Source organism: Sylvia atricapilla, chromosome 16, assembly GCF_009819655.1.
Source record: "Sylvia atricapilla isolate bSylAtr1 chromosome 16, bSylAtr1.pri, whole genome shotgun sequence".
Lineage (NCBI taxonomy): Eukaryota > Metazoa > Chordata > Aves > Passeriformes > Sylviidae > Sylvia > Sylvia atricapilla.
The window spans coordinates 1,958,499-1,980,077 of record NC_089155.1 but is presented as its reverse complement, the minus strand read 5'-3'; the positions used below and the strand labels follow the sequence as shown (position 1 = coordinate 1,980,077).

At 52.8% G+C, this 21,579-nt stretch overlaps 1 protein-coding gene across 2 annotated transcripts in view; it reads left to right on the top strand.

The window, feature by feature from the left end:
- The window catches only part of RALY (RALY heterogeneous nuclear ribonucleoprotein), a 114,781-nt gene that overhangs the window by 21,069 nt on the left and 72,133 nt on the right, over positions 1 to 21,579 (top strand). The window contains exon 1 of one of the 2 annotated variants that reach the window (XM_066330542.1): positions 19,221 to 19,282. The exons of the other annotated variant lie outside the window; for it this stretch is intronic. The gene's annotated coding sequence lies outside the window, so the exon portion shown is untranslated. Of the gene's footprint in view, positions 1 to 19,220; positions 19,283 to 21,579 lie in introns of those variants that run through there. 2 annotated transcript variants of the gene reach the window in all.

The following is a 21,579-nucleotide window of genomic DNA, read 5'->3' as shown; positions in this document are numbered from 1 at the left end:
CTATCCCAACTTGCTCCAAGCCCTGTCCTGCCTGGCCTTGCTTTCTGCAGACTAAATGTGTCCAGAAAAAGAATTTTGGTCCACTGCAGGTCCACTGTTGGAGTCGATGTGGTACCTTGGCAGTGGTGGCTCTGTGGCTGCCCCTGCTTGGGCACAGTTATTAAACATTAAGTTTAATAAGTTACTAATAACACAGAGTTATTGAACTTTGTGTCCTGAGCAGGTTCCATGTGGAGCAGGTGGGTTGGCAGGAGGACAGGGGTGTCGGGACATTTTTTTCCTCAGCATGCAGTGAGCACACAGAGGCTGTTCCTGGCCGGAGCAGCTCTGCTGTACTGGGCTGCAAACACCAGGCTGCTCTCTCCTCCTGGGCTCTGCTGTTGTCACCCCCAGAAAGGATGAAAATGCATCCCAAAGGGTCACTCCTGCTCTGACAGCTCATTTTTCACCTGGCACCAAGATGAATCTGTGTGATAACAAGCTCCAATATACTGGAAAAATGTTGCTTAAAGCAGCTGGGTCAAATGGAGCTAATTGGCTGTGACCTCACTAATTCAAGACCCAAATTAATTCGGTGTGTTTTGAGGGCTGGGCTTTGCTGCTCTCCAGGGCACAGCCAGGCTCTGGGTTGTATAAAAGGAGCTGGATGCTGGGCAAGGAGTTGGGGACCAAAAATGAACGATGGCTTTGTACCCAGAGCAGCTTGTGGCTGAGGAGTGTCTCCATCAAACCTGCTCTTTCATGGCAGGCCAGGTGTGACTCTCTGAAATGAATGTTATGGGAGGCTGTTTGCTCAGAGGTTGGATCCTGGCACTCTCAGCAGACATTAACTCACACTGGACCATCTCCAGTTTGGCAATGGGATGAGCACAGGGCTGCTCCAAACTGTCTTGAGCTATTCCAGATGTTTCACCCTCAAAAGTTGCTGTGAAAAGAAGCCATTGGTGCTTGGAGGTTCTGATTCTGCAGAGGGATTCTTTGCAAGGACCAGTTCCTTGTAGGTGGAATCCCCTAACTCCTGATGGAATTTCATGCTTGGAGGCACCACAGCTGCAATATCCCAGGAACTGGAGCTGAATCTCACCTGAGCCATGTGTACACAGGTTTTTTCCAGTACTTCCTTCAAGCCCTGTTGGGCACATGGCTCCAAACCCTTCCCTCCAGTGCTGCACCCAGCACGTGGAGACAGCTGCCAGGAATTTGTCCTTTCCTGCTGGAGCCACAGGCTTTGTTTCTTGCCTGCTTTGTGTGCAGGGCTGGAGCTGTCTGTGTGGGTTGGATCTGAAACAAGATATTGGGCTGCTGGAGGCAAGGTTTGAGTTGGATTCCTTCACCATTTGGGAAAGTGAGAGGTCAGTTTGTTTTGGGAGGGACCCCCAGGTGGGTGCCCCATCGCAGCATCTGGGGAGGGAGTGGTGATGCTCCTGGCTGTGTGTTCTGTATCCCACTCTGGCCTTGCTCTGACCCCCTCATAAGGCCCAGTGTGGTTACATTTATTGGGGCTGAAGTGCTGAGCCGTTCTTAAAACTGTTTCAAGATGAAGAGAATTGGGAGATTGTAGTTTTAGGGGCTGGGTGTGAGGCAGCTGAGCTTATGGAATTTGGGGCAGTAAGGGCAGCAGCTCCAGGACCTTGTAGGGATGCTCTGCCTGGCACCAGCACTGACCTGGGAGAGGAGGAGGGAGCCTGTGGGTTTAGGAGCTGAGATCTCAGTCTGTGCTGTGATAATCACGGAGTTATGGAACACCTTGAGCTGGGAGGGACCCCCAGGATGAGCCAGCCCAGCCCCTGGCCCTGCACAGACCCCCAACAACCCCACCCTGGGCACCCCTGGCAGCGCTGTCCAAACACTCCTGGAGCTCTGGCAGCCTCGGGGCCGTGCCCATTCCCTGGGGAGCCTGGGCACTGCCAGCACCCTCTGGGGAAGAGCCTTGCCCTGACACCCAGCCTGACCCTCCCTGGCACAGCTCCAGCCATTCTGTGGGTCCTGTCCCAGTCACAGAGAAGAAGTTGGTAGCTGCTCTTCCACTGCTCTGTGGGAGGATGTTGAAGAAGATTAAAGGGAAAGTCTCCCTCACTTCCCCTCTGCCCACAGAGCTGTCTTCTTGGACCAGTCTGGATCAGTGGGATCCAACCTCTCAGCACAGCCCTGTGGCCTTGGGAAGGGGTTTCTTTAGATGCTGCTTAGAGCAGCTGTGGCCCCGTGGGATGCTGCACATGATGCTGCAGTGAGCCAGTGCCTCTGTGCTCTGCTCCTGCACACTCAGCTCCCTCCTTTCCCCCTGCCAGGCTCCCTGCCCCCCAGATCTTTTGTTTCTGTCCTTGCTTCTCAGTGAGCACCTCCATCTGCAGCCAGGGAGGTGGCACTGCCCATCCCAGGCTCTCTGGATGCTGGGTACCAGTCCCTCTGTGGTTCAGCATTGCCTTGGTACCTGGTAGTGATCAGCCTGAGCCCTGCTGGAACCTTTTCCCGGTGTGCCAGGGCCCTGCAGGCTCCTGGGGTGAGGGAGTTGCTTATCTGCACAGCTTGAGCTCTGTTCTGCTGGAGAAATGCCCACTGGAGCCTGCTGAGCTGGAGTGAGGAGGGCACTGCTGCAGCCTCTGCATCACTGATGAGACAGGCCAGGATCACAGGGAGTTTGAGCTATACTGGAAAAAAATCCCCAGGAATCCTCTGCTCTGCTGCAGATTTTAAGGAGACATAACAGCCACAGTCTGGGTGAGAAGGAAGTGGAATATTGGATGATCTTTAGGCTCAGGGCAACTTGAGCAGCATTTTTTCCATGAGAGGTGAGGTGGAAAGCATCATTCCTATAAATGGGAAGAAACAAGGGAAATTTCCAGGTGTTGGCAAGTTTGGGGGGGTGAACCTCTGCTGGTCTGCAAGCTGGTCTCTGTGAACCTCTCTGGGAGATGTGAAGCCTCTGTCTGCTCTTTCCTGCTCCTGTGAGCTCTAGACTCCAGGACTGCCTCTGGCTGCTTTTTCCAGGCCCAGCAGTGCCACCAATTCATTGTCTCTGCTCTCTGACCTGGTTAATTTATGGAGCAGCACAGTGTGCAAGAAGGGCTGCTGCATTTTGATTTTTGTCCACTTTTGAACCGGTGCCATAGTTTATAAAGACTAAGAGCTTATTTTGTAGAATGAGAGAGAAAAATCTTCCAGGTCCACATGCAAGGGTGAATACTGGTGCCAAACAGCTCCAAACCACATTTGGAATCCTTATGACTTGAATGTGGCCAGTGACATGGAATCTAAATGAGAAGAGAGGGGAACAATTTCATGGATTTTAGTATTTTTATTGTCCTAGTGCTTCCTCTTTTAACTTAATGAAATGTACACCCCCATAAAAGCACTGTAGGGTTTGGATTACATTTTGTTTGGGGTTTGTAAGAGTAGGGAATAGCTGAATGTCCATGATTGTTGTTCCTCCTTGCCCATACGTCCCAGGAAGGAAGCCAGGCTTGAGCTGCAGGGTTGGGGTTCTGTGGAAGGGGCTTTGTGCCCAGTGAACAGATGGGTTGGGAAATTTGGCTGGGCGTAAAATGTCTCATGGAAACTTGTTCTTGTGGAAAGATGATGATGGCTTTTTGCAAGAGGAGAGACAGCAGAAGGCCAGGTGGGTGGGGGGTGCTGTCCTGGTGGCACCTCCTCTGGGGTTCTGAGGAAGTTGTTGCGTGGGATGTGACAATCTCAGTGCACATGTGGCTCTGCAGGTGCAGCCAGGGCAGCTGGAAAAGTGGTTTGGGCTCCTTGGAAGTGAGAGGTGCAGTAATGGAGGTAAGACTGTGCTTAGTCAACCGTGTTTAACATGGTTTCAATGTTAACATCTAAATGTAGAACAGCCAGACTTCGAGTGGAGCCCAAGTCTCTTCCTGACTTGTGTCTCATTTGCAATCCCAATGAATTCCAGGGGTGTTGGGTCACCTGCATTCCCCAGATGTTCTTGAAAAGCCAGGCCCAGCAGCAGGGGTGGGGATCAGAGAATCTCAGACAGGTTTGGGTTGGATGGGACCTTAAAACTCATCCAGGTCCACCCCCTGCCTTGGGCAGGGACACCTTCCACTGTCCCAGGCTGCTCCAAACCCTGTCCAGCCTGGCCTTGGGCAGTTCCAGGGATCCAGGGGCTGCCACAGCTGCTCTGGGCACCCTGTGCCAGGGTCTGCCCACCCTCATGGGAACAATTCCCTCCCAATCTCCCATCCAGCCCTGCCCTCTGGCAGTGGGAAGCCATTCCCTGTGTCCTGTCCCTCCATCCTTTGTCCCCAGTCCCTCTCCAGCTCTCCTGGAGCCCCTTTAGGCTCTGTCAGATGCTCTGAGCTCTCCGTGGAGCCTTCTCTCCTTCCAGCTGAACAAGCCCAGCTCTCAGCCTTTCCTCAGAGCAGAGGTGCTCCAGCCCCCACAGCATCTCCAGAGGCTCCTCTGCACTCCTCCAACAGCTCCAGCTCCTTCCCTGCTCAGGAGCCCAGGGCTGGGGCATTGGAGGGGAAAGTTGCCTCTCCACACACACGAGGAGGAATCCCAGGTTGATGTTCCTGCTTCAACAAGACCTTTACATTTTCTGAACAGCACAGGTCTGCTCTGCTGCAAGAATCAGAAACACTCTTCCAAGCTGTTTTGCTCTTTCCTTAAGCCAGTGGGAATGGGAAATCAATTTAGGACAAATTGGGCTAAATCAATCTGGGGAGGATGTTCTTTTGAAATCAGGGATGTTCTTGTGTCTCCTCCACTGGCACTGCACTGGCTGCTCCTGGATGGTGGGCTGGGGGCTGCCCAGGGGGTCAGGGTGTGCTGAGCCCTGTGTGGAGGGCATCCCAAACTCTGCTGGTGTGTGGGCAGGTGGAGGCAGCGCTGCTGCTCCTGCAGGGTGGGCACAGTCCTTGGAAGGATGTGTGGGCTGGTGTTCCCTCCTGGGACAGCACTGCTCAGGACTGTGGCTGTAGTCTGAATGGGTATTTCACTGCCAGGGGGATTCCAGAGGGGATTGCAGCTGGCAGTGTCCATTGCCAGAGCCAGACGTGGCTGCAGCCCTGTAAGGAGCCTTTGCCCTGTGATTACCTTGAAGACAATTATCTTTCTGCTGTAGTTACCACCATGTTACACCCCCTCCCGTGTCCCTGTGGCTCTTCCTTCCCACCACACAGACACAGGATTGGCCTGCCTTCCATTGCCAGAAGACAACAGTCATGGACAGTGCTTGGGAGGGGTGGGGAGCAGGAGGGGTTGGTGTCAGGACCCTCTTGGATCAGGTTTCCAGATCTGCTGGAGGCATGAGCAGAGTCCAGCAGGTTCCTGTTAATCCCCAGCAGCTGCACCCCTGTGAGGGCACAGCTGGAGTGTCCCTGCAGAGGTGACAGCAGGGAGGGCTCTCCCTTCCCACTCCCAGCTCCTATTCCCAGGATCCCAGCTCTCATCTGTCCATGGCCTTACCCAGCCCTGTGTGGAGGACCACAGTGAACAAAGATCCCCTCTTTGTGCTGAGGAGGGGTCTGCAAAGCAGCAGTGCCCAAAGTGGGGGGTTTGGAGGGAGCTGAGGTGTGGCAGAGCAAGGGGAAGGTGCTGGGGCTGCTTTGGCAAAGGAAGGAGCTCAGGACATGAGTTTCACAGTGGTACTGGATACTTGGAACGGAAGAAAAGCCCATGTTGGGTGCTGCCTACGGGACACCCTCTCCAAAACCTTTGGGGCTGTGCACAGGCTGTCCCCTCTGTGCACCCACCTGCCTCCATGTGTCTGGGCCAGCAGCAGCCACGTGTGTCCAGCAGGAAGGGGAGCCAGCAGGGGACAGCTCCAGCTGCCTCCTGCCTCCCTGGCTCACCTGTCACGTCCCCCTGCAGTGGGGCTGTGCAGGGGACAGTGGGGTGAGAAGGGACCTCCCAAGGACCCTTCTTCCCACAGCTGCTCCTTTATGGAGGTCAGAACTGTGTTGGGCTGCGGGTGCAGAGCTGGATTTGGAGCCACTGTGTGACCAAGGATTCACATCCCATCCCTGAATCCCACCCATGTGCATGATCTGCCCAGAGCTGAGGGCTGGGTGAGCAGCCCCTGGGCTTTTTGGGCAAGATTTGAGTTGCAGAAGCTGGTGGGGAGCTGCAGGGATGCAGCAGTGGATGACAGAGCACACTTGCTGTTCTGGTTTAGTGAGTAGCTTTGCACTAAAACTGGAGGATTTCTGGGTTTAAGTGAAGTGGAAATGAACTTCTGCCCTCAGTCCATCTACTCTAGGCCTGTTCTGGGAGTGTTCCAGGCCCATCATCCTCAGAAACTTCCATAAAGGAACTCCATGAGAGCTGGAGAGGGACTTGGGCCAAGGCGTGGAGGGGCAGGACAAGGGAATGGCTTCTGACTGAGAGAGCAGGTTTAGATTGGGTGTTAGAAAAGAATTCTTCACTCTCGGGGTGCTGAGCCCTGGCACAGGGTGCCCAGAGCAGCTGTGGCTGTCCCTGGATCCCTGGCAGTGTCCAGGGCCAGGCTGGACAGGGCCTGGAGCAGCCTGGGACAGTGGAAAGTGTCCCTGCCCATGGCAGAAGGTGGCACTGGGTGAGTTTAAAGGTCTCTCCCAACCCAAACCACTCTGGGATGATGTCCTGGGAGCAGCTCTGGGGAGCTCAGAGGCTTGTTTGATTCAGGTTCCTCTGCACCAGCCCCTGCTCCAGACAGGAGGTTTCTCCCAAGCTTGTTCCTCAAGTGGTTTTGGTGAAGAGCTCTCAGAGTTGTTCAGCTTCAAGCAGTGTTTGAAATTCCAGCTTTGCTGCTGTTTGTGATTGGCCTGGGAAGTTGGAGGGTCCCTGAGGGTCACTCAGGGCTGTGATTGCAGTCACTGAGCACTGGGAGCCTGACAGCTGGAGGGGAGCAGGAAAAGTGTTCTTCCCACCAGCAGGACTGGGAGAAATTTGGGTAGTAGGGACCATGAACCTAAGGAAAAGCTCTGGAAGAAAACCAGATTTTACTATACTATCTGATTCTCAGCTGGTTGTGCAATTAAACATTTTGTTTAAATTAGCTCCAAACAATGCTGCAAACATGTATTAGAGTCCTTCAGATGTTGGTGAAGGACCTCCTTTGAAGTGCTCCTTAATCAAATGCTCTTACCCTTGTGAGTTACTTGTTTGTTTAACTGGTTCTCCCTTTTCCCACCTGCCAGAAGCAGTTTCATGGAAGAAACTCTCCCGGAGAAGCCACGATTTTTGGAGCATTGGTATCTCCACTTTTAGACCTGCTCTTTTCTCTCTCTTTCAGCTTTTTTCAAATCCTGACCGACTTTTCCCAGCTGGATCTGAGCCAGTGGAGGTGTTACAGGTGTTCCCTTCTCAGAGCTCTTTGGTGGCCCTTTGGCCCCCCCTGAACCAGCCAGGGGAAGGTGTGGAGCATCCTTTGGCTGCCACCTGGTCCCTGAGCACAGCCCTGCCTGGGTGGGAGGATTCCTTGAGGGGCAGACACTGCTCAGGGTAGCAATGTGTTCATCTGACAGCAGAGCTGGCTGTTCACTTACCAGTAAATAACTCTGGGCCTGGGGCCATCTCTGGCTTCTTGCTTCATTTCCCCATCTGTAAAAATAGTCTAATGGAAAAAAAAAATATCAGGCACAAGTCTCTCAGGAGAGCATTTTCTTGCTGCTTCCCTCAGTGTTTTGTGCTGTTGGTGTTTTCCTGTGGGGTGCAGAGAGCTCTCAGCCCATTACAGGTGCCTGGTGCAGTGCTGTCCCAGGAGGAAATGCCCAGGGAGTTTGTCAAAGCTGCAGTGCCACAGGGTGAGTCCAGATCTGCTCCTGACCATGCCACAAGATGCTTTTCTTCCCTGGAGTGAATTAAAATGACTTTGGGTCCAGAGTCCCCCCCAGCTGGAGTGTAAAACCATCTGCTTGTAGCCTGCTCAGGCCAGGTTGGATGGAGCTGAGAGCAATCTGCTCTGCTGGGTGCAATCCCTGCCCACAGGGGAGCTGGAATGCCATGGTCTTTAAATTCCCTTCCCCTCCAAACCATTCCCTGATGTCTCTGTGTAGCAGTGTCTCTTTTAGCCCAGGTGATTTTGTGTCTGACCTGACCCTTGCCCCTGTGGAAAGCGGCCTGGGTCACCTCTCACTCAGCTGGTGTTTTCTGGGATAAACAACCCAAAAAGGACAACTAACTTGCTTGATCTTGATCCTGGATCTGAGTTCTGTGGGTCAGCTCTCCTGCCTGCCTGGCCTGCTGCAAACCCTTCTGATCCATTAGGATTTCTCCCAGTGCATTTCTCTGTGCTTGGTACATGAATACCTTATTCCTGTGCCCAAGCCACAGTGGTGACTTGGGGACACCCCATCTCCTGGTCCCAGCTGGGTGTCTGGGGCTCCACTGCAGCTCCAGGGCCTGCAGCATCAGCCTCCTCATTGTGCTGCTTGAATATCTCTGCAGGTGAAGAAGATACCAGTGGGAACTGTCATGGTATTTTCCATGTGGTTTTGCCTGATTTCTGCCTTTCAGCCATGCCAAATCAGCCTGATGTTAAGCATTGTGCACACCTTGTGGAGGTCCCGGAACTGAGATGTTATTTGTTCCAGGTAATCAGTCACCTCTGGAAGCTCCAGAGGAATCTTTCACTGTCTCATGTAACCCCACCCAGGCACGACTTTTTCCACTGTGTGAAATAACTCAGTGAATTTCTAATTACACAAATCTAATTAAGGGCTGGATGTAACGACTGTGCCTAATCGTGATGATACACCCACCCATTCCATTACAGAAAAGGAATTGCTTGTGTACAACAAACCACCCAGAAGAGTCCAGCTGCAGCTGTGTGGATGGTGGGGACATCCCTGGGGTCCCCTGGCCATGGGGAGTCTCCTGTGGCTGCACTGGGATCACTGGCTCCTTTGGGAGGAGGCTCTCAAGAGGTTCCTGTGATGATGAGGGTGAGGAACTGGTCAGAGCTTTGAGGCACCCTGGTGTGTGCACCATGACCAGGGGTCCAGGTGGCTGCTGCACTGGGATTTACTGGGTTTGGGGTCAAAGCTCAGCAATGGCAGAGCAGCAGTAGCACCTTCCCTTCCGCTTCAGACCAGCTCTGCCTCATCTGATGTGCTCTCAGAGGCCAAAGCAGCACAAAACCTTAATGATCCCACACTGGAGATCTTATGTTCTGTGCCTCTCAGTGCTGCACCAGCATCTGGAGCCAGCAGCATCTGCTGATGGGTAAGATTTCTTGGATGCTCTTATCCTGTGAGGTACCTCTGCCACCAGCCTTGAAAAACCAACTGCCTGCTTATCCCAGAGCTCCAGCAGCATTCCTGTCTGAAGGATGTGGTTACTTACAGCAGGACAATGACCTTAATCCATGCACTGGAGTGCCAGTTGCAGAGGGATCAGCTGCACTTACCGGTCTGGAGTTTTCTATTCATATTTTTGCAGTAGTTAGTGCTGAAATCACTCTTGCAGAAGAAACTGGGATGTTGTCCTTTCTTTACCTTGGAAGTTTGTCCTGTGGTGTGAAGACTGTGCCAAATTTCTGTCAACCCTGCAAGAATTTGGGTATCAGAGGGGAGCCAAAGATGCAACAGAGGGAATGATAATGTAGCAGTGAGGTTAAATAGACAGATAAGTGATTGTTTTCAGTTCTGGTTCGGGTGTAACTCCATTGTGGTTGATGAAGGAAGGCAAATTGAATTGAGGAGCCCTGTGTGGGCAGCTCAGCCTGGCACACAGCCAGTGCCAGAGGCTCCTGGTGGTGTTCCTTTGGTGTTCCAATGGCTCCATCCTGGTGCCACTGGGGGTTTTTTGTGCCAGGTGAGGGAAGCTGAGCTCTGACAGCTCCAGTCATGGCACAGGGTGCCCAGAGAAGCTGTGGCTGCCCCTGGATCCCTGGCAGTGCCCCAGGCCAGGCTGGACAGGGCTTGGAGCAGCCTGGGACAGTGGGAGGTGTCCCTGCCCATGGCAGGAGGTTGGAAAGAGATTGTTTTAAACGTCCCTCTCCACCCAAACCATTCTGGGACTCTGTGATGATTCCATTTGGAGCAGGCTCAGGGAGGATCCCTGTCCTTAGCACTGGCACTGCCAGCCCTGAAGTCGCATCCCAATGCTTTTGGCAGTGGAAACTCTCCATGGACCTCTGGCTCTTTGGGCTGAGCAGGGGCCAGCCCCCAGCTGTGGCAGGTGAGTCCAGGTGTGGTGGGATCACTGTGGGCAGCACGGTCCTGGTCCGGTGGGGGGGACATCTCCCACTACTAAAGGCTGGTAGAGAGATTCCATCTTGGACCCTGCTGACTCTGCACACGTCTGTTCACAGCCCTTGATGGACTGGATCCTGACTGCCTGTGGTGATGGCAGGGCGGGAACCTTCACCAGCGCCGTGCTTTCCATCCTCTGCCTTGTCCCTCTGCTCCTGCACATCACCCTGCTTTGTGCAGCAGCTAAAAATAATGGCAGGCAAGGTGTGAGGCTGCCCTGGGCAGGGGACAGCCCTGTGTGTGCAGGAAACCAGACTCTTGGATTATCCTGGTCCTGTGTGTGCAGGAAACCAGACTCTTGGATTATCCTGGTCCTGTGTGTGCAGGAAACCGGACTCTTGGATTGTCCTGGTCCTGTGTGTGCAGGAAACCAGACTCTTGGATTATCCTGGTCCTGTGTGTGCAGGAAACCAGACTCCTCCAGCTGCAGCAGCCTGTCTGTCACACAGGCACCAAGTGCCGGGGCTCGGGCTCTCTCTGGATGCTCACAGAAATAAACAGGCTCTGTTAATGCCTCTTGCTAGCCTTGACTTTTTGGTTTGTCTCTGTATTTTTAGCTTCAGGACACTCTGTCCCCAGGCCTGGAGAGGACCTGAGCTGTCTCATACCTTTCCCAACGTGTGAAGCCAGCTCTCACCCTTCCCTGCTCCCGATTTAGCCGAGGGCAGTGCTGCTGCTGCCCACGGGCTCTGGTGCAGCCAGGGCCCTGGGATGGGAATATCCCTTTGTCCAGGGGTTTATTTATGGGTCTGAGGAATGAGGTGGTTGTTCAGTGTGGAGAACAGGAGGCTCAGGGGGGCCCTTCTGGCTCCCTTCAGCTCCCTGACAGGAGGGTGCAGCCAGGTTAGTCTCTGCTCCCAGGGGAAAAGGGACAGGATGAGAGGGAACGGCCTCAGGTTGTGCAAGGGGAGGTTTAGGTTGGACATTAGGGAAAATGTCTTCCCAGAAAGAGTGGTCAAGCCCTGGCACACACTGCCCAGGGCAGTGGTGAGGTCACCATCCCTGAAAGTATTCAAAACCCATGTGGCTGTGAGGCTTGGGGATGTGGGTTAGTGGTGGGCTTGGCATTGTTGGACTCAATTATCTTAGAAGTCTTTTTCAGCTTTAATGATTTTGTGATTGCAAGTGAAGGAGAAAAACTCCGCATTTGATTACATTCAGCACATTGCACTATTTCTTTGTGTTTCACTGAGTGGGGGACAAGTTTGGGAGTTTATTCTCTTTTATTTAGAAGTACAGAATGATTTAACACAATGCAAAATTAAATGTCACTTTGAATAAAGGTTCAAATGTTCTTCCACATGCCAAGTGCTGGGATGAGCACACATTCATGATCACGCTGCTTTAGTCAGGCCAAATCCACCTTTGTTTCCATCTCTGCCTGTGCAGCAGGGCCCACCTTTCCAGGCAGCTGAGCTCTTGGATTGTCCTGGTGCTGGCTTTGGAGCCTCCTGAGCATCTTCACCCGGGTCCTTGTCACTGAGTTGGCTTTAGGCTTGGCTCCTCTCCATGGCTGTGCTCCCTGTGTGTGGCCAGCAGGAGCAGGGAGGGCATTCTTCCCCTGTCCTGGGCACAGGTGAGGCCACACCTTGAGTGTCCAGCTCTGGGTGTCTCAGTTTAGGATGGACACTGAGTGCTGTGTCCAGCTCTGGGTGTCTCAGTTTGGGATGGACATTGAGACCCTTGAGCACATCCAGAGGTGGCACTGATGCTGGTGAGGGGCTGGGAACACAAACCCTCTGAGGAATGACTGAGGGAGCTGGGGTGCTTTAGCCTTTCTGTCCCCTTTTCCCACCTTTGGCCCCCTTTTCCATCCTCCTCGCTATTTCCCACCTTTTCCATCCATTTCTCCCCTTCTCCATTCCTTTTTTATCCAAAAATCCCACCAAAATAATCCAAAAAACCCAAAACCTCCCCAAAATACCTCCAAACCCCCCAAAATTGCCCCAAAAACCATCACAAGTGTATTTGTTTGTCATCGTTCCTTCTCTCTCTCCATCCCCTTTTCCCACCTTTTCCCCCCTTTTCAGTCCACTTCCTTCTTTTCCCACCATTTTCACTCTTTTTTCCTCCTTTACATCCTCTTTTCCCCTTTCCCATCCTTTTCTCCCCTTTTCCATCCTTTTTTTTCCCCAAAAATGTCTCCAAAACTCAAAAATCACCAAAAAAATCCCCCAAATTCCCCAAACCCCCCAAAAATTGCCCCCAAAAAATCACAAGTGTATTAATTCATCAACATCACTTCCCTCTTTCCCCTTTCTGTCCCTTTCCCACATTTTTCTCCCTTTTCCATCCACTTACATCTTTTCTGACCTTTTTCATCCTTTTTTCCTCCCTTTCCATCCTTTTCTTCCCTTTCCTATCCTTTTTTCTCCAAAAATCCCCCCAAAACTCAAATATCCCCTAAAAAAACTCCCCAAATCCCTCCAACCCCCCCAAAATCATCCCCAGAAAACCCAAAACTTGCTTCAAAACCATAAAAATCGCCCCAAAAGAACCCAGCAATCCCAAAATTGGCTTTGGCACCCCCAATAACCCCATGGTGTGTGTGCTCTGACGGGCTCTCTCAAGCCTCCCCCAGACCCTGGGGGTGTGCAGGGCTCCCTGGTGGGGTCCAGGCTGCCTGTGGACACCCACTTTTGGCTCTTTAAGGGGTCCTAAGGTGTGCAGGGGGTGCTGGAGTGAGTCCCAGCAGGGCTGTCCCTGCCTTGCTGTCCCCACCTTGCAGGTGACATGGTGGGAAGCAACACCTCAGGATGGCAGAGGAGAGATATTTGGTCAGAGGGATAAAAAGCCAGAGCAGAGGCTGGTGCAGGTTTCGCTCACCACGAGCTGCTCCTCAGGTCTCTGGGGACATGGGTCACTGCTGGGTGGTGCTTCCTTCCCTTCTGGGACACTGACAGCTGGAGCTTGTCCTTGTCCTGGGCCAGGAGAGGGTGGTGTGGCCATGGCAGAGGATCATAAACCTCAGCATGGTTTGGGTTGGAAAGGGCCTTAAAGCCCATCCAGTGCCACCCCTGCCATGGCAGGGACACCTTCCACTGTCCCAGGCTGCTCCAAGCCCTGTCCAGCCTGGCCCTGGACACTGCCAGGGATCCAGGGGCAGCCACAGCTGCTCTGGGCACCCTGTGCCAGGGCCTCTGGATTGTGCTGTTATCCATGTGCTGCACAAGGTTTGGCTGAGCTTCATTAAAGCAGAACTATGCACAGATTTTTGGGGGGCAGCCACACAGTTCTGCAAAAGAAGCTGCCACTGGATGTTCCTGGGCATTTTTCCCTGCCCTTCCCTGTGCAACTGGTGCTTCCCAGCCTCATAATTCCGTGTCCGAGTGCTGAGCTGAACAAGTGAGAGATTCTGCATTTTTTAATGGCTCTCTACTGCGCCTGACTTAATGGAAAAATGAACTGAAAGCAAGACGAAGGTATTGAAGGGAGAGGATGACAAATTGGCTTTGGAGCATGGCAGCAACGAGCGCTGTCAGGGGTTCACGCACTGACCTTTATCTAAACAGAACTGTGTGTAACAGATAAGAATATTTAACAATAATTAATGTCACATCAGTGCCGAGAACAAAATGACTACATCAAACGGGCAAGAAATCCACTGCAAATTACTCAAAAGAGAAATGTCAGCTCCTCCATATCTGCAGCCTGCCTGGTGCTGATGGGGCTGGAATGAGCCGGGAGGGCAGGCGAGGAGAGGAGCTATTAAAGATGATTTAGGGACTGGGTGGTGTGTGCAGGAATGGAAACAGCAGCAGCTCTGCTGGGCCACACTCGTGTACAATCAAACACCAGATCCAGCTGGTAATTGGGTGTGGGAGAGATGTGTACAAACCAATTATCCCCACTGCTGACGTTCTGACAGGCTGCCCAGGGCTTCTCTTTCCTTCCCCATCTGTCTGCGGGTGTCCCGGTGTGCTGGGACTGAGCAGACACTGCCCTGCTCACTGAGCCCCCCTTCTGTTTTGTAGACAGGAAAAACCGTCTGGCTGGGGCTCTGCAGATGTTTGTCACTCCCTTTCTGAGCTGGGGTTATCTCAGCTCCCCAGGAGCTCTGGGGGTGTCTGGAGGCTGGCACAGCCCTCCACAGGCAGGACTGGTGCTGGGGAGGGATGCAGGGAAAGGAGCTGGCCTCCAGGGTATGCCTGTGCTCTGCCTGCGCCGGGGAGGGCACTCTGCCACCCCGGTTTGATTTCAGAGTGAATGGGGGTCCATGGACCCTTCTCCAGTGCTGGATTCCATCAGTGGCATGACAACAGCGGCTGAGTGAGGAAGAGTTAACCCCTCCTGACCTGCGTCCTGCTGCAGAGCATCCCCTGGCCCTGGACATTTCAGAGTCAGGGAGTGCTTTGGGTTGGAAGAGACCTCAAAGCCCTTCCCATCCCACCCCTGCCATGGGCAGGGACACCTTCCACTAGCCCAGGTTGCTCCAAGCCCTGCCCAACCTGGCCTGGGACATTTCCAAGGGTGGGGCAGCCACAGCTGCTCTGGGCAACCTGTTTCACTCAGTCTGCTCAGCCCAGATATTGTGAGAATATTTGGAATATTCAGCTAATGCACAAGTCTGGTAAGAAAAGCTTAACCAAGAAACGTTTTCATCCCAAATGGACCTTTGTGCCCATCCTAATGAATTATTTGCTCACCATAAATTAATTGACCTGCATGGCCATGTCTGGGAAGTGTTACCAGCCTCAGTGGGTAGAGCACAGAGCTGGAGCCCAAGGTCACAAAAGGAGTCTGGGGCAGAGCCAGGAGCTGCTCCTGAACCCCTTGAATTTTTGGCTGGTACAGTAAAGGCTGGTGCTGTCACCCAGCCACAGTTCTGCTGCCTACTAATTAGTTTTATTGTCAGCATTTTGCCAGTGGAAGGAGGCAGCCAGGTGCCTCTGGATTAGCCAGAGTGTGAAAAATGGCTTTCCAACTGGCCTGGTGACCTTCTGACAGCAGGAGAGAATTCACAGGCAGAAGGTGGAGATACAAAATTCGGGACGATGGGGAGCTGTGTCTGCCCCTTGAAGTGAAACAGGAAAACCTGTCCCTGCTGGCTGGGACAGGCCTGGGATGTGGTTTAGGGTTTCCTGGGTGTGTTACAGAAGATGCTCCTGTTTGCCTCATGGAGGGCACACCCTGCTCCCAGGCAGAGGCTCCTGCAGCAGGACAGTGTGGGACAGGTGGGAGCAGAGGCAGCTCCAGTGCACTCCCTGAGCAGCATCCTGGCCCAAAAGCTCGGCCAGGAAAAGTGTCTGATGTGCTCAGGGGCTGAAGAAACCCAGCCCAAGGTGGGATGAGCACAGAAGTGATAATTGAAGGATCTAAGCAGCCTGCCCATGGCAGGGAATTGGAACAAGATGATCTTCAAAGTCCATTCCAACCCAAACCACCCTGGGATTCTGTGAGTGGGTCCACAGGGGAGAAAACAGGACATTTAAAGATCAGTTAAGACTGAAGCCAAACTGAGCTATTGCTTACAGTGAAAGGCTGTGAATTTGCATCAGAATGCAGAAGCAGGCCTTTGACAAAACGGGCAGTTAATTAAAGTGCATCAATTAAACAGGGTTCCTCCCTAATTGTCTCCCATGAGAGGAGATGCAGAAAAGGTACTTGTTAGAAAAATAGATTTAAATAAGTCCAGAGTGTTACAGATAACATCTGGAGAAGCACAAAGGGCAGAGACCTCTGCTCTAGTGCTTGGGGCATCTCTTTTCCAGGAGGAACACTCACACTTCCAGCTGAGCCACTCTGCCTTTGGCATGGAGTCAAATGGTTTGGTTTCTCCAGGATTCCTGCCAGTCCCCCAGTGGCTCCCAGTGCTCAGGGGTCACCCCTTTTCCAGGAGGAACACTCACACTTCCAGCTGAGCCACTCTGCCTTTGGCATGGAGTCAAATGGTTTGGTTTCTCCAGGATTCCTGCCAGTCCCCCAGTGGCTCCCAGTGCTCAGGGGTCACCCCTGGTTTTATGCCCAGGAGAGGCTGGGGCACAATCAGATCCAAGCTCCAGGTCCCATGGAAAGCTGGAGGAGTTCTTAGTGTGGAGGGACACACGTGAGGATCCTGATCTGGGGCTCCTTCAGAAGGAAAAGCCACAGCTGTGGGACCTGTTTTGGGCAGGCTTGAGCCAACTGGGCTGCCTTGGATTCCATGGAGACTCCCCAGCAGCTCCAAAGATGAACTCCATGTTTCCCTTTCCTTAGAACAAGGAGCATAACACGTCCATGAGCTCTCCTTCCCCTTCTTTGGGTCTGCTCCCTGCAGGTCATCTGAAACCCTCAGTATTAAAGTGATTTATCACATGGCTCCTTCTGGTGCTGGAGCATGGAGAGAGGGGCTGGGAGACCTGAGGGAAAGCAGAGACCCTCTCAGAAACCTTCTCCCAAGGCAGACATCAGCACCCTGATGACCCCTGTCAGGGACAGACCCCCAGGGAATGGCTGGGGCTGTGTTAGGTTGGATATCAGGGCAGCTCTGGTCACCTGAACCTTGGCTGTGCTGTGATTTTCCCCTGTCCATCCTCAGCACCAGCCCTGCCCCACCATTTCCGGGGCCACTATCTTCCTTTCAAACCCCTTGGCTTTCCTGAGATGCCATTTCTTTTCACCCATTTCAAAAGTCAGTTTTGCAGAGAAGTTTGAGGGGAGAGAGCAAGAGAAGCACCCAGAGGGAGCAGGAGTTTTGGAGGCTGCACCATCTGATTGTCTCTGAGACATCATTGCTGCTGTCAACCCTCTTTATGCACATCCAGAGCTGGTGCCATCTCACACCTGCTCCACACTTGTTTATAAATGACACATCTTTATAATAGGCACTGCAGAGATGGATCTTTATCCCCAATTAAATGGCATTTTGTGTCTTTTCATTTCCTGCCCCACTTGAGGAGCAAATCCCTGGAGAGCAAGCTCCTTAATGAAGTAGGAGGTGTCTGTGACATTAAAGGTGATCTTGTCTGCAAGAAGAAAATGAGTGCTGGTTCCTGGTGTTTGCGGAGCACTGGGCGTGTGTGTGATGCCCTGGGAGTGTTTGGGGTGACTGAGGTGCTGCTGTCAGGATCCCAGGTCAGAAGTGAGAGTGTTCTTTGTGGGAATTCCGAGCTGCTGCTCGGACGTGTCTGGAACCCACTCAGCACTTGGCTTCACTTTCACTCTTTCCTTTTGCTGGAGTCCTCAGCTGACCCTGGTGTCAGGGGGACAGCCCTGGGAAGGGAAAGGGGCAGCCCTGGCCCCATGTGTCCATCCTGCAGGGCCTTTTGGCTGAGCAGGAAGGGCACTTTTTGGCAATCCCCCCAAACCCCCATCTGTTTGCAGGTGCTCTGCCCTCAGCAGTGGTGTGGAATTGTGGCTTTCAGGGAATGAGAAGGTGTCTTTGTCCAGGTGTCCATGCCCAGGTGGGACCCCAGACAGCCCATTCCCAGCCCACAGCTGTGCTGGGCACGTTCCCTTTGCTGCTCCAGCCAGATGTAGCCCAGGGTGTGGAGTCCTGCCCCGAGGACGAGTCCTGCCTTTTGAAGGGTCTGTGATCTATCTCAGTTTTTGCAGTGTTCCATCCCTTCTCCCCTCCCCCTGCTCCCTGGGAACGCCATCCAGCCCCGTGATTTATTGCTCTTCAGTGCATTTCCTTTGCTCCTGGAGAACTTCTGTTTAATTTTTATGCCCGTTATCGTTCAGAGAGAGAAGGGAAAGGCTTGGGGAGCCCAGAGTGGGAATAAACCAGCAGGTTTTAGTGCAGTCACTTTGTTCAGGAGATGCTGTGTTTTGGCAGAGCACTTGCCTCCATTCTCCTTCACTTTTGCATTGTGGGTTGAAATGATTCTGCAAAAATCATGGGATGGGGCTGGATCAACTCCAGCTTTGCAAGGGCTGGCCTCAGCTGCTTTTGCTGCCTGAACTCCAAAGGACTCACACAGTAAAGGAAAATCCAGTGTAAGAGCAGGGAATGGCCTTAAACTAAAGGAGGAAAGATTTAGATGAGAGATGAGGAAGAAATTGTTCCCTGTGAGGATGGGGAGGCCCTGGCACAGGGTGCCCAGAGCAGCTGTGGCTGCTCCTGGCAGTGTCCAAGGCCAGGTTGGACAGGGCTTGGAGCAGCCTGGGACAGTGGCAGGTGTCCCTTGATTTTGCTCTTGGGGAGGTTTTTCTGTGGCACCTCTGCTGCTTGCTTCCACTCCAGGTTATCAGTCAACTTCTTAGAGCTCACCCAGGTCGAATTTAACATCCTTGGGGGCCCAAAGAGCTGAGCATCCATGCTCTGCACTCGTCCCTGGGAGGAGCATCCCTGGACACCCTGTCTGGACCAACCCCACAGCACCAGGAGCTTCTGCCAGTGAGTGCTGAGGGTGACCCAGCCAAAAAATGCCTTAAAAAGCCCGGAGTTTCCACTTCTGAATCGTGGTTATGTCCCCACCTGGCACATCTCTCATGCTGGGCAGGTCAGCCAGGTATCTCAGCCATGGCAGGAAAAGGAAACCTTCATTTGAAGTTGCAGGAGGATTTGGGGCATCTCAGTGACACAGAAGAACTGACTGAAAACAGAACATTGCAGTTTCATCAAGGAATAGTTTGAAGCTGGCCTAACCCAAAGGAAAATCTTCAGTTTCAAAAGCACTTTTTCCAAATATTAAATAAATAAACAAAACGATGAAAAAGTTTTACTGTGCGATATTTCACTTTGAAGGAACTCTGTTTTTTCCCTGAGCCATCATGAGCAGAAATTCCTCCCTGCCTCTATCCTTGTCCTCTGTGAGCATTAACCTGATGGAGCAGTTTTTGTGGGATTTCTGGTGCCTGAGGCAGCCCAAACCACCCCCCCAGTGCTGAGCCCTGGGAACACAACCACCTCTGTCTGCTCTGCTTCCAGCTCCGTGCTAAGCAGCTCAGAGTCTTAGCTCAGAAAGTCCCAGCTCTGATCCTTGCAGACAGCAGCAGCTTTGCTCCCCAGCAGTGCACAGCCTCCCAGAAAGTGGCGGATTATCTGCTTACCCTGGCTTCATGTCCTGCTTCCCGCAGGGTGAAGAGCCACAGAGAGGAGCCGGCGCCTGCTCCCGCCGCGGGGACGGGGACAGTGAGCGAGCCCAAGTGCCCAGCCTGCCCTGGTGAGTGACTGTGCTGTGCCCTTGGCTGTGGGGTGCTGGCACACATCCCTGTGCTTCCCAGCTGGGGGACACAGTGGCGGCGTTTGGGGCAGCACCGGCCTTGGTTCTGGGGGCAGTCTGAGGATTCCAGCCTTGGAGCCTGCTGGGAGAGGTGATTCCCTCACCCTGCCTAGCGTGAGGGTTCAGGGAGTCAGAGGTTGAGGGGTTTGCTCATGGGGTTGGGATCACTTTAACCCCAGGCAGGTGGTGGAGTCCCCATCCCTGGGGGTATTCAGGGATGTGGCACTCAGTGCCGGGGTCTGGCTGACAGGGAGGTGTTGGGTCAGTGGTTGGACTCAGTGATCTCAAAGGTCCTTCCCAGCTTCATTCTGTGGTTCTTGGAGTCTGTGATTACACCCTGTGGGTTGTTCTGGACACGGGTTTGGGCAGGTCTGTGGTTTGGATCCATTGCTGGTGCTGCTCCTGAAAGGTCTGTTTGCAGTTTGTGGTGGTGGAGGTGGACATGAGTGTGATGGTGAGTGAGCTGGGGGTGAGCTCTGCTCAGCCTCTGCCGTGCACATCCCAGAGCCAGGGTGTGCAGGGAGCACATGGGGGGAGTGCTGCCCCTGGACAGTGCTGTGCTTGGGGCAGGCAAGGGGCAGAGCTGGTGTGTGGGGCTGGGGGACCAGAGTTTGGTCAAACCTGCTGCTGTCTCAGGGGGTACAGAGCAGCCCCTGGCGCCTGGGCTGGGAGGAAACATTGCCATGGTATTTCCAGAGGAGTTCCCTATGCCCAAAGGGTACGGGGGGTCCTCAGGCCACAGTTGAGGAGGTTTAACATGCCCCAGACCTAGCTTGGCCAGGGGGGCTGAGCTGAAATCACCTCTGTGAGGCACAGGTTTTCTGGAGGGATGGGAAAGGATTTAAGGATCAGGTCCAGTGGCAGCATGACCTAAGGGCTGGGAAGTACTGGCCTGGGGATGACTGTGCCTGTTGGAAACTTTCTGTGCTGCCTGAGCCATGAGGTTGAGGAGGGCTGGAGCTGGAAGGGCTCTGCTGCTCTCCTGGGACTTTGATTGTGGTAAGGATGGATTAGCAGGACTGCAGAGGAGTAAAACCTGGAGTTTGCTTCAGCAGAGGATAAAGATTTCAGGGTGTCCTTGTTCTGTGCTCAACTCCATAGCAGGAAAATGCAGCAGTGTGGTTTTCAGTAGTGGATTTTCTCTTCCAGCTCCTGGGCAGATGGATGAGAGCAGAAACTACAGATTACCAGAGTGGGGAAGGAAGGGACCTTAAAAACCATCCAGTCCTACCCCATGCCATGGGCAGGCACACCTGCTGCTGTCCCAGGCTGCTCCAGGCCCCATCCAGGAGGGCTCTGGGCACTTCAGGGATGGGGTTCTCAGTTTCCAGTTCAGCAAGGTCTGCAGAACTTGTGTTTTAATTGGGATCACAGTTGGACTTTTCCTTTGGATATTACACAGAAGAGAGAAGAAATAATTGTGATCAGATAAAGCTTCTTATCACAGAGGTAGGAGCTCTGCTGATGTGTGATGTATCCCCGGATACCACACGCAGTAAATCAGGATCTTATTTGGAAATCTAATCCAGGAAACTCCAAATAACAACAGGGAAAAGATTCACCTGAACTTCTTCAAATCCAAATGAGGCAGTTGTGGGAGAAAGGGAACTTGGGTTTGGTCAGAATTGTCTATAACCATTTCTGTTCCAGCTCAGTGTACCTGCCTGTGGTGGTAGTGAGGATATTTTGGCACAACATATTCTAGCACACGGATAGGTTGAACAAATGACCTGACTAAAAATCCATTCCTGCATGACTAAGACAGCTACTGTACCTTAATTCCATAGACCAGGATTTAACTCAGCAAATGAAATTGTGGGATTCAGCAGCACTGAAGAAATACATGGATTTTTAATACTGGAGACATTTTTACAAAGAACGGTGCCAGAAATTTTTCCAAGTTTTGTTTTGGCTGTTGGCACATTCAGTAGAGTTTCGAAGTGTGGACCCTTCTTTTTGTACAAGGCACTTACTGTAAGTGGAGAGAATTGTCTTTTGTCCAGCAAGTTCTTCCCTTTCTCAGAGCTCCTGAGCCCCTGATCACTGCTGGCTGATTATTTGCTCTGTCATTTTTCACTTCTCCCTGCACTCACTGGTGGCCCACAGAATAAAGGTAGATTCCAGGAGGAGCTGCTCCCTGTTCCCTGGGAAGTGTTTCAGTGGGGAAATAATGTGTCATTCAGGCAGTTAGAGAAGAGCACAGAGAGTGACTGAGGAACAAGGAGGGCTGATGAAAA